The sequence below is a fragment of the Marmota marmota genome, unplaced genomic scaffold (assembly GCF_001458135.2).
Source record: "Marmota marmota marmota unplaced genomic scaffold, marMar, whole genome shotgun sequence".
Lineage (NCBI taxonomy): Eukaryota > Metazoa > Chordata > Mammalia > Rodentia > Sciuridae > Marmota > Marmota marmota.
In genome coordinates this window covers 21,016,951-21,027,610 of record NW_026000057.1, presented here as the reverse complement: position 1 = coordinate 21,027,610, position 10,660 = coordinate 21,016,951, and the positions used below count along the sequence as shown (strand labels likewise).

General features: G+C 37.2%; 1 long non-coding RNA gene across 1 annotated transcript in view; it reads right to left on the bottom strand.

The window, feature by feature from the left end:
- Positions 1–2,884: 2,884 nt before the first annotated feature.
- The window catches only part of LOC125619777, a 14,769-nt gene continuing 6,993 nt past the window's right edge, over positions 2,885–10,660 (bottom strand). The window contains exon 2 of the long non-coding RNA XR_007351368.1: positions 2,885–4,203. This is a non-coding gene — a long non-coding RNA (uncharacterized LOC125619777). The remainder of the gene's footprint in view (positions 4,204–10,660) is intronic.

Here is a 10,660-nt window from a genome sequence, read left to right as displayed (position 1 = left end):
TGGGTGATGATCTGAATGTTTCTGTTTTTCCTCTGCAAACTTCTTTTTGATAGTAGCTGCTGCAAGTGCCATGGTCAGAATTCTGAAGTTCATTTGAAAAGGGTCCTGTGGTCCAGTGTCTCCATGGACACAAAGATGAAAGTAGTGATGGCACTTGTGCCACAAATTAACCGTAACTATAAAGGACCTCTGGGGAAGGGAGTCATGCTAAGTCAGTCTTTGGAGCCCTGGCCTTGCACCAGTTCCGAATGTAGTTCTTCATATGTGCAAGGTCTTCACTCTGATTTCTTGAGTGAATGAATAAATAAATGCAAAAATGTAAGAATCTTTGTCTGAAAGTGATGAACCAATGGAAAAAAACTGGACAAAATTGAAATATAGATCCCTTAAAGCCATTATCTGTTAAGGAAAACAGCAAAACTCAAGGAAGTAAAGAGGAGGGACTGCCCTCTTCTCCTGCAATCTCCTAGTAACTCAGGATTACTAAATGCGCTGCTTCATGATGCTCTTCATATGGAACATTAATTCCTGCCACAACGATGTACATCAGTTTAAATGGAAATAGTGAACTCTAAGTACTCTTCTCTCTAACAGCATTTCTAGCATTCTCCCAGCCACATCTCCCAGAACTATACTGTGCTTTAATGATGGGATTGTGAGCAAGGATGTAGAAAGGCCATTAAAATTTAAAAAAACTCTCCTGGAATATTCTCCCAATGAGCTAGTCAACACAGTCAATTAAGGAAAATAGGGTAAACATTTTTTTCCGGAAAAGACTCCACATACAAATAGGAAGAAAGAAGATGGGCGGGGGGAGTGGCAAAAGGATCCTGTCATTTGTCCTTGTATAAAACTGGTGTTTCACAAAATTGATTTTTCTAGGTGTTTGGTGAATTGAGGATAGGTCTAAGTACAAAGGAGCCTTTTTATGTTGTCTCAGTGGGTGATTTATATGACTAGATTAGAATTTATTTGGAAAATTTTTACATGAAAGCTTCTCTCCTTTTTCTTTGATCTACCAGGAACAATGGTGTGCTCTTTAAACGTATGAAGACCTAATTTTATGATATAATTGTCTCTGGCATAAGTTTAGAAATTGAGCTATTGTTCCCATGTCAAGCCCTTATCTGCACAAAAGTGCCATCTATAGGTTGACAATAAATCACATGAATAGTTGTGATTTTTTACTCTTCTAGGATCATACAGTTTAAGGAATCTATAGTCCACATAATGATCGTGAGTTAAACTTCTGCATTGTATGAGGGCTGGTCTCTATGACCCACAGACTATAGCAAAATTGACAGTATGTGAGGTGGGTAGGATAATGGTTCCCCAAACATGTCCACATCCCAGTCCCCACATCCTGAACTTGTGAATAAAGTGAATAAGTTGCCTCACATAGCAAAGGAAAATTTTCAATATGATTAAAAACTTTCAACTACAGAAATTACCCTGGGTTATCTGAGTGGGCCCAATGTCATCAAAAGGGCCATCAAAAGATGGAAGAGAGTTGGAGGGATTGGAAGATGCTATGCTGATGGCTTTGAAGATGGAGGAAGGGCAGCTACAAGTCCACTAGAACCTAAAAAATACAGAAATAGATTTTTTCCTAAAGACTGAAAGGAACACAGTCCTGTTCGTATCTTGATGTTAACACAGAAAAATCCATTTTGAACTTGAGCTTTCCAGAGCTGGAAGATGTTGAATTTGTGTTGTTTAAAACACTAAGTTGGTGGTTCTTTGTCATACCATGGATGGGAAACTGATATAGTATGTCATTTCCAAGATTAGGTATAAAAAATTTTACTTCTATCTTGGACTCTCTCATTCCATCTCTTGCATGGCTCCCTCTGGGGGAGATCAGCTGCAATGTCAGAAGGAACTGTTGACAACCTGAAGAGAGGCCATGGCAAGGAACCGAAGCCTACTGACAAATGAGGGAGTTGGGAAGAAGTTCAGCAGCCCCAGCTGAACATCAGATGACAGCATCCCCCCTGACAGTTGGCCTGCAGCCTCATAAGAGACCCTAAGCCAGCACTACTCACCGAAGCTGGGCTTGAATTCCTGAACCACAGACACTGTGAACTTGTAAGTGTTAGCTGCTTTAAGATGCTCAATTTCCAGGAAATCTGTAACATCAATAGATAACTAATACAATACCCTTGTGTAGTCCCTTCCATGCTGAATCAGGCTGGCCTGTGTGACACAAAGTAGAATACTGTAGAAATGGTGCTACAAGACTTCTGGAGATAGGTCCTAAAAATTATTGTTGTTTCTGCTTTAAATTATTGGATTGCTCGCTCTTGGGAGAGCCAGCTGACATGTCATGAGGACACTCAAGCAGCCCTGTGGAGTAGCCAACTTGCCACCCATGTGAGAGTCAACTTGTCACTCATATGAGAGTTAACTTGTCACTCATATGAGAGATACAATCTGCTAGAAGTGTACCCTCCAGCTCAAGTCAAGCTATGAACTATTCCTGCCCTTCAAGTCTTCTAGATGTGACCCAGACCCTGTAGATCAGCGAAGAGCCCTCATGCTTGTACCCTCTCTGAATTCCTGACCCTAAGATAATAAAGAAGTACTATGGTTTTGACCCACTTAGTTTTAAGTGATTTGTTAAGTAGCAATAGATAATTAATACAAATGTGGTACATACGTAGTACCTTCCAATTAATTGCATTTTAGAAAAATAATCTTTCATGTTCTTAATGCAAATATATTAATACACTTTCAAAATGATAATTTAGATGTGGATACAATGATTTTTATATTGTTTTTCTTCTTACCAGAATCTCTGTCAACATTATACAAAGTAGATATCAGAGAGAATGAGTTAATGGTTCAGGGTGTATAGCAAACTAAACAGTTGGTAGGAAATGGCTTATATTTTGAACATATAGCAACTTTATTTCTTTTCATCACAACTCATAAGGAAATAAATTTCTCTTGTCTATTACTAAGCTCAGTTTACATTTCACATGCTTGGACATTGGGAGAGGATGCAGAAAATGCGACTCATTAACATTTGCCAATTAAAGGCAATGTTGGTCACTTCCTGTTTTAACTCCTAGCCTCCAGAGAATTCAGTTAGTCCATTCAAATTTCATATCAGGAGAGCATTCCTGTGAGTCTCCCCTTCCCTCATTCTCCTCAGGAAGGGGTCTGGATCTAGATGGATGCTTGCCTACTGTCTTGGAATGGGACTGGAGGTGTCTGATCTATGTGTTGTCCGCTTCTCTTCACTTGCCCTCTCTAAGATGCAGCTTGCTCCACCTCATTTTGGAATGTCCTGTCTTTACTGCATTGACTGCTAAAGCATCTGAGACTAATATAACTAGAAGATTATTTTCTAGCACATCCAATTAATTGGTCTCCTCTCTTTCCACATTACCCCTGGGTTCGTGCCAGGACTACAGACCCACTGAAGCAATGCCTTATTATCAAGTCACCCTGGTATCATGACAATAGCATTCACTCTCTCCTTGAAAACAGGGACCTTCTGGCAGGAACAGTCACTCTCTATTCTCAGACTTCCCTATGTTTCCCAATAAGCTGTGGAAATTTTCTTTCTTCTTTTATTCATACCCTGGAGCTGAAGGCCCTGAGGTAGTGCTCAATGAGGCCTCCTAGCTGACTAAAATGCTACAGAATTTCATAATACTTCTTACTTACATGGAGAGAGCAGAAACTTCTTATCTACCATACTTCTGATGTTCTACTTGGCCAATTATTTATGAGAGGCCTAATTATCATCAAGTCATCCTGCCAACTTGTGGGGAGAATTAATAACACAGGCAATTTGCAAATCTATCCTATATGTATTCACTATGGGAACAATGCTGGGTAGCTGTTTTTAAATACATTCTTATTCGTGTGTACAAGTACAGGTAGAATTTTGCTCTACTATATACAATGAACTTGACCATTCGTATTTTTAACAAAACAGCCTGCGTACATGGCAGTGTGTAATGTAACAGACACACAGCATTCATCAAGTCTTCATCACATGTTTCTGCAGGGAGCCGGCTTTAGGGCTCCAAGGGGTCCTGAAGAGATTTAACAATCCAGGCTATGAAAACACGTAGAACACCCTGAGCAGATCTGCAGGCCAGAGATTTCACACTGAGTGGGGCCTCTGGGGCCACCAGCTTTGAGAAGCACTTCTCAGAAGCAAACTTTCTGAGTCAAGGGAAAGTGGCCCTGAACGAAAACAACAGATTGTTATCATCATCTCTGAGCTCACCCTTTAAATCATTCTCTGCTGTCTCTTTCTCTCCCTGCTTTGTTGGCCATTTCTCAGCAGTACGCCATAGTAATTAAGAACACAGCTTCTAGAAAGAGATACCTTTGATTCAAATTCTGACTCTGCCACTTTTAGCTGAAAGAACATAAACAAGTTCATTAGCCTTTCTCCGTCTTAATTTTCTCACCAGCCAATAAAATGAAGATGCCTATAAATAATATCTACCTCACTCGGTTGTTGTAAGGGACTAAGTAAAACTAGCTTGTCTTTAGAATGCTAGAAAACACTCAACAATTGCTAGTTACCAATTTTCCTCTATTTGGCCAGTCCTTTCTGGATTAGCCAGCTAAGGCTGCCATAGAAAAATACCAAAGACTTGGACTTGAAACAAAAGACATTTATTGCTTATAGTTCAGGAGGCCCAAAAGTCCAAGATCAAGGTACCAGCAAGATGGTTTTCATCCTGAGGCCTCTTCTCTTGGCTTCTTGTAGGAAAGCTGCATTTTTCTGAGTGCTCAAAGGACCTCTTGACATGCACACTAAAGGAGAGAGCAATTTTTGGTGTCTGTTCTCATAAGGACACTAATCCTATCATGGGGGCGCCATCCTCATAATATTCTCTAAAACTACCTTCCAAGAACCTCATCTCCAAATTCCATCACATTGGGAGTTGGGGCTTTAATGTATGAATTTTGGAGGATTTCAGACATTAACTCTTTGACATATGCCTTGCCCCTCCAAACCTAATGTATTTTTCTACCCTGACTTCCTCCCTAAAGTCAAAACTAGATTTATTAAGTGACAAGAAACACTTGAGTAAATGTCATGTGTGCCAAGATATTAGATACAATGGAGTGCTAGTTCACAGGAACATTTCATTAAAACACATTTGGACCAGTCATGATTTTATATATAGTTAGAAAAAAAAAGACAGTTTGCAATGATTACCTTTCTTACAAATAATGTTACATAACATACCACCAGAGAACTCAGTGGCTAAAATGGGCTAAATGTTCGTTGCTCATCCATCCGGAATGAATGCTAGTCAGGGATGTAAGACTGTGGAGTCTCCTGTCCTCAGCTGGCCTCTCTCAAGTGTCTGAAAACAGACTGGCTCTTGGCAGAGGTCTCACTTTTCTAGGATTTGTATGGCTAGGAAAATCCAGGTCTGCTCACACCGGTTTCACGTCCTTCCAAAAGAGTAACAGGCATGTTTTCTCAGGAGGTAAAAATGCAAACAAACCAGTACTCAGCCTTAAACCCAACTGCAAAAGGAAACACCCAAGGCATCTTGAATCCTAGGCTCAGACGTGGCACACCGTCACTTCCAACACATTTTACTGGTCAAAACAAGTTCCAGGAACAACAGTTCAGACTCAAGAGATAGAGAAAGAGACTATGCCTTTTCATGGGAGGAATGAGAAATCACAGCCATTTTGCAATCTACTACACCCAGGATCATCTTGCTGACTCTCTCTTGCTTCTTTCTGTCTATAAGTAAAAACTTACAAATTTTAATTTAAGACTATGTGATTATAAAGATATATGTTTGCGGAAAAGGTATTATGTAATTCATAATTACCCTTTGAAGATATAGGCCAAATTTGTGTAAATGAGATTGTGTCATTTATAGTATGAAAAAGTTTTCCTTAATAAGCATTTTGGTTTCTTTGGGGTTTTCTTTTGGGGGAAAATAGGGTGGAAAGCTTAGAAAACCTATTTATAGAAAGCTCGGAAAATAATTAACTTAATTTCCTTTTGACTCTTGAGCTACGAAACATTTTTATCAAACTAAGAAATTTCATGTGTATTATCACATATATTATGTGGAAAAAAGCAATTAGTATCAATTAGAAAGTTGAAAAGCACCAAAATTTATTTTCTGAAAAATGTGTTCCGTTCTAATTATCTTATTATTTACATTTCCATCCAAGATACTGCCAGGAATGGGGAAACCAGACTTGCAGAAATTAAGCAGTGATGTGCTGCCACCTTGTGTTCTATCCCTGTAAGCACCATTTTCCCACTAGTATCTCGAATATTAATCAGAAAAAGATAGGGAGCAATGAAGGCAGACATTTTGTCCTTGTAAAAGGCAAGGTTTCTTGATTCATTTTATGCCCAAAGGATTCTTTGACAACCTATGGATCTTTTTTCATAATGATGATTTGAAATGCATAAAATAAAATAATAGAATTAGAAAGGAAGCTATATTTTAATAGAGTTATCAAAAAATTCAAAGTAAAACAATTTTCTGTGTACTTATATTCACATCATAGTGAATCCCACCATCACGTACAACCATAAGAATGGGGTCCTAACTAGAATAAGATATATTCCATGCATGTATAATTATATCAAAATGAATTCTGTCATGTATAACTTAAAAGAACCAATAAAAAAATTATAAGGAATAATATGTTAAGCACTTAAGTAACAAAATCTAGTAGTTAGTTTAATAACTACTATAATTTAAGTGGTAAATAGTGTAAACATATTTTGAGATATCAGCGGCAACACTACCATGATGTGAAAATGTATGTCATGAATGATGCTATTGTGGTTTGTTGCCTATATTCATATTGAAGGAAATAATAAATTATGTTAGAAGTTGGTAGAAAAAATGTTTACTTTTTTTCTTATCTATGTTTATGTATTACCTGAGTTATATCCATGGAAACTTTGGAATCCAGAGATTCCAAATTAACTATTCCCAACCCCTAATACAGGTTACATTTGATCATTTAACAAGGAAAGATTATATATCAAAACTTCCAAAAATAGATCTTCATGAAGACTCTAGGAATCTATGGAAATATTTTTTGAACAACAAAGCACTTTTCTTTCATAAATATTACTTTTATTTACCATGTGATGAGCATGGTATGGATATGTCTAATATTTTTAATTATGGATTACCAAGTATAGATATGCAAAGTACAAGTGTACTTTTATTTTATTTCCTAAGGAACTAAGTTCTCTAGATTTAAGTCCAAGATCTGTCTGAATGACTATGTATATTTCTCCTTTCCTTCCCTCTTTCTCTTTCTTTCCAATCATTTCCTTTTTTCTTTTGCTTTTTTTCTTCTCTTTTCCTTTGTCCTTCTTTCTCTTTTTTTTCTCTCTCTACCTCTCCACCCACTTTATTTCATACTTCCTTCAACAACTATTTTAATGAGATGACTAAATACTAATAACTGTGTTAAGTATTATGGGTAGTAATCTCAGAGGCTTCTCAGCCAGTCATGATATGTCATGACCTAGAATCACATTTGTCATACAGCTTACACTTCCAGACACTTTATTTCCATGATCCCCCTCCAAGAGAACTTGACAATAATTTCATATGCTCTTATGGTTCTGCAAAAATTTCAAAAGTGAGAAATTTTAACCACAATCATTTAAAACATTGTCACTTTCAATTCCTGTTTTCATTAATGTTTATTGGTTTTATGCTGCCTACATTATTGAGATGCTGCTAGAGAGAAGTTGATTCTGGGATACTTTTAGTTTGGATTTAGTTAGATACAGTTATGTGGTTCATACTCATTTCTATGCACAGAAGAGTTACTTAACCTCATGATTACACCAAAAAATACATAAAAAATTTTATCTGGTCAGGTTTTCATGCCCCTTAGTTTGTTTTTGCATGCCTATAAAGAAATTTACATCTAATTGTATGATTTTGACCTCCAAAAAGGTAGTGGCCAATTCTTTGTGGCTGGGAAAATTAACGTTACATTAGACTTTTTCACCAAAAAAAAAAAAAAATCTCTAAAAATGATGCTTATGAAGAGTTGGTTCTTTAAAAAGATAAATAAGATTGACAAACCCCTAGCCAAACTAACCAGAAGAGGAGTGAGAAAGATGCAAATCAACAAGATCAGAAATGAAAAAGGAGTTATCACTACAGACCCTTAAGAAATCCAGAGGATAATCAGAATCTATTTTGAAAATTTATACTCCAATATACTGAAAAATGTGGAAGATATTGATAAATTATAGACACATATGACCTATCCATATTGAATCAGGAAGAGATAGAAAACCTAAACAGATCAATATCAAGCAATATAATTAAAACAGCAATTAAAAGCCTAAAACAGAGAAAAACCCAGAAGACGGATTCTTGACTGAGTTCTACCAGACCTTTACAGAAGAATTGACACCACTCTTTCTCAAATTAATCCATGAAATTGAAAGGGAGGGAACACTCCCAAATACATTTTATAAAGCCAGTATAATCCTGATACCAATACCTAACAAAGACACATCAAGGAAAGAAAACTACAGACCAATATACCTGATGAACATAGATGCAAAAATTCTTAATAAAATATTAGCAAACCGCATGCAAAAACACACTGAAAAGATAACACACCATGATCAAGTGGGTTTCATTCCAGGGATGCAAGGTTGGTTCAACATACACAAATCAATGAATGTAATTCACCACTTAAACAGAATTAAAGACAAGAATCACATGATCACCTTAATAGATGCAGAAAAGCCTTTGATAAAATCCAGCATCCATTAATATTAAAAACACTGGAGAAGTTAATGATCGAAGGAACTCAACATCATAAAGGCCATTTATGACAAACCTGAAGCCAACAGCATATTAAATAAAGAAAAACTGAAAGTATTTCCTTTAAAATCAGGAACAAGCCAAGGCAAGTAAAAAAAATCAAAGGACTACAAATAGAGAAAGAAGAACTACCTCTGTTTGCTGATAATATGATTGAGTATCTAGAAAACTTTAAAAAAAAAACTCTACCAGAAGATTCATAGAGTTTATAAATGAGTTTAACAAAATAGAAGGATACAAGATCAATACCCATAAATCAATAGCTTTACCATACTCCAACAGTGAGTTAGCCAAGGAAGAAATTGGGAAAAAGCATCCCTTTCACAATAACCAAATAAATACATACATACATACATACTTACTTGGGAATTAATCTAACCAAGGAGATAATTAAAGAGCTCTACAATAGAAATTATAGAACACTGAAGAAAGAAATTGAAGAAGACCTTAGAAGATGGAAAGACATTCCATGCTCTTGGATAGGCAGAATTAATATTGTCAAAATAGCCATACTACCAAAAGCAATATACAAATTCAGTGCAATCCACATTAAAAGACTAATGACATTCTTCACAGATTTAGGGAAAATAACTATTCTTAAATTCACTTGGAAGACTAAGAGACCCAGAATAACCAAAGCAATACAAAATTACAAGAAAAGTGAAGCAGGAGGCATCACAATACTTGATCTGAAATTATACTACAGAGCTATAGTAACAAAAACAGCATGGTATTGGCATCAAAATAGACAAAAAGACCAATGGAACAGAACACAAGACACAGAGACAAATCCACATAGATACAGCCATCTGACATTTGACAGAAGTGCCAAAAATATATCTTAGGGAAAGGAAAGCCTTTTTAACAAATAATATTGGCAAAACCAAATAGTCATATGTAGAAAAATGAAATTAGACCCTAGCTCTCACCATGCACAAAATTCAAATCAAAATGGATCAAAGACTTAGGAATTAGACCAGAAACTTTACAACTGCTGGAAGAAATCATAGGATCAACATTCCATCATATAAGTGCTGGCACTGACTTCCTTAACAAGAGCCCCAAAGTACAAGATATAAAACCAAGTATCAATAAATAGAATGCCATCAAACTAAAAATCTGCACATCAAAGGAAATGATTAAGAGTGTGAAGAGCAAGCCTACAGAGTGGGAGAAAAATTTGGCCAGCTACTACTTCAATAAAGGATTAACATCCAGAATATACAAAAAACTTACCAAAAACATAAACAACCCAATCAATAAATGGGCAAAAGAACTAAACAGAAATCTCTCAAAATAAGAACACAAATGATTAACAAATATATGAAAAAAAATGTTCAACATCTCTAACAATCAGGAAAATGCAAATCAAAACTACATTAAGATTTTCTCTCACTCCTGTCAGAAAGGCAATGATCAAGAATGCAAACGAGGGGGGATCCAACATGGCGGCCGGCAAGGAAGCAGCACTTTCAGTATCTCCACATTAACCGGATCAGAAACACCCATTAAAACAGCTACATTCTACCTACTGAGGAACTTCTAGCAAAATTCCGCTGAAAGGAGACCTGCCAGGAAGTAGTAAGTTATATTAGAGGTGACAGTTGGCCCCAGACAAGTGAATCTTGGCCGGCCACGCGGGCGCACGCAGAGGTCCAATCCCGCAGCCACCGCCCAACCGGCTCTGCAAGCAGCCCCCGGCGGCCCGGGGCAGCGAGAAGGGTCCCCGCCTGGCCCAGCAGACGGCTCCCGCCATCCTGGCTCTCCTGGCGGCCCCGCTCGCTAGGTGATCGGCCACCCCGCCCGCCCGGCTCTTAGCCACGAGG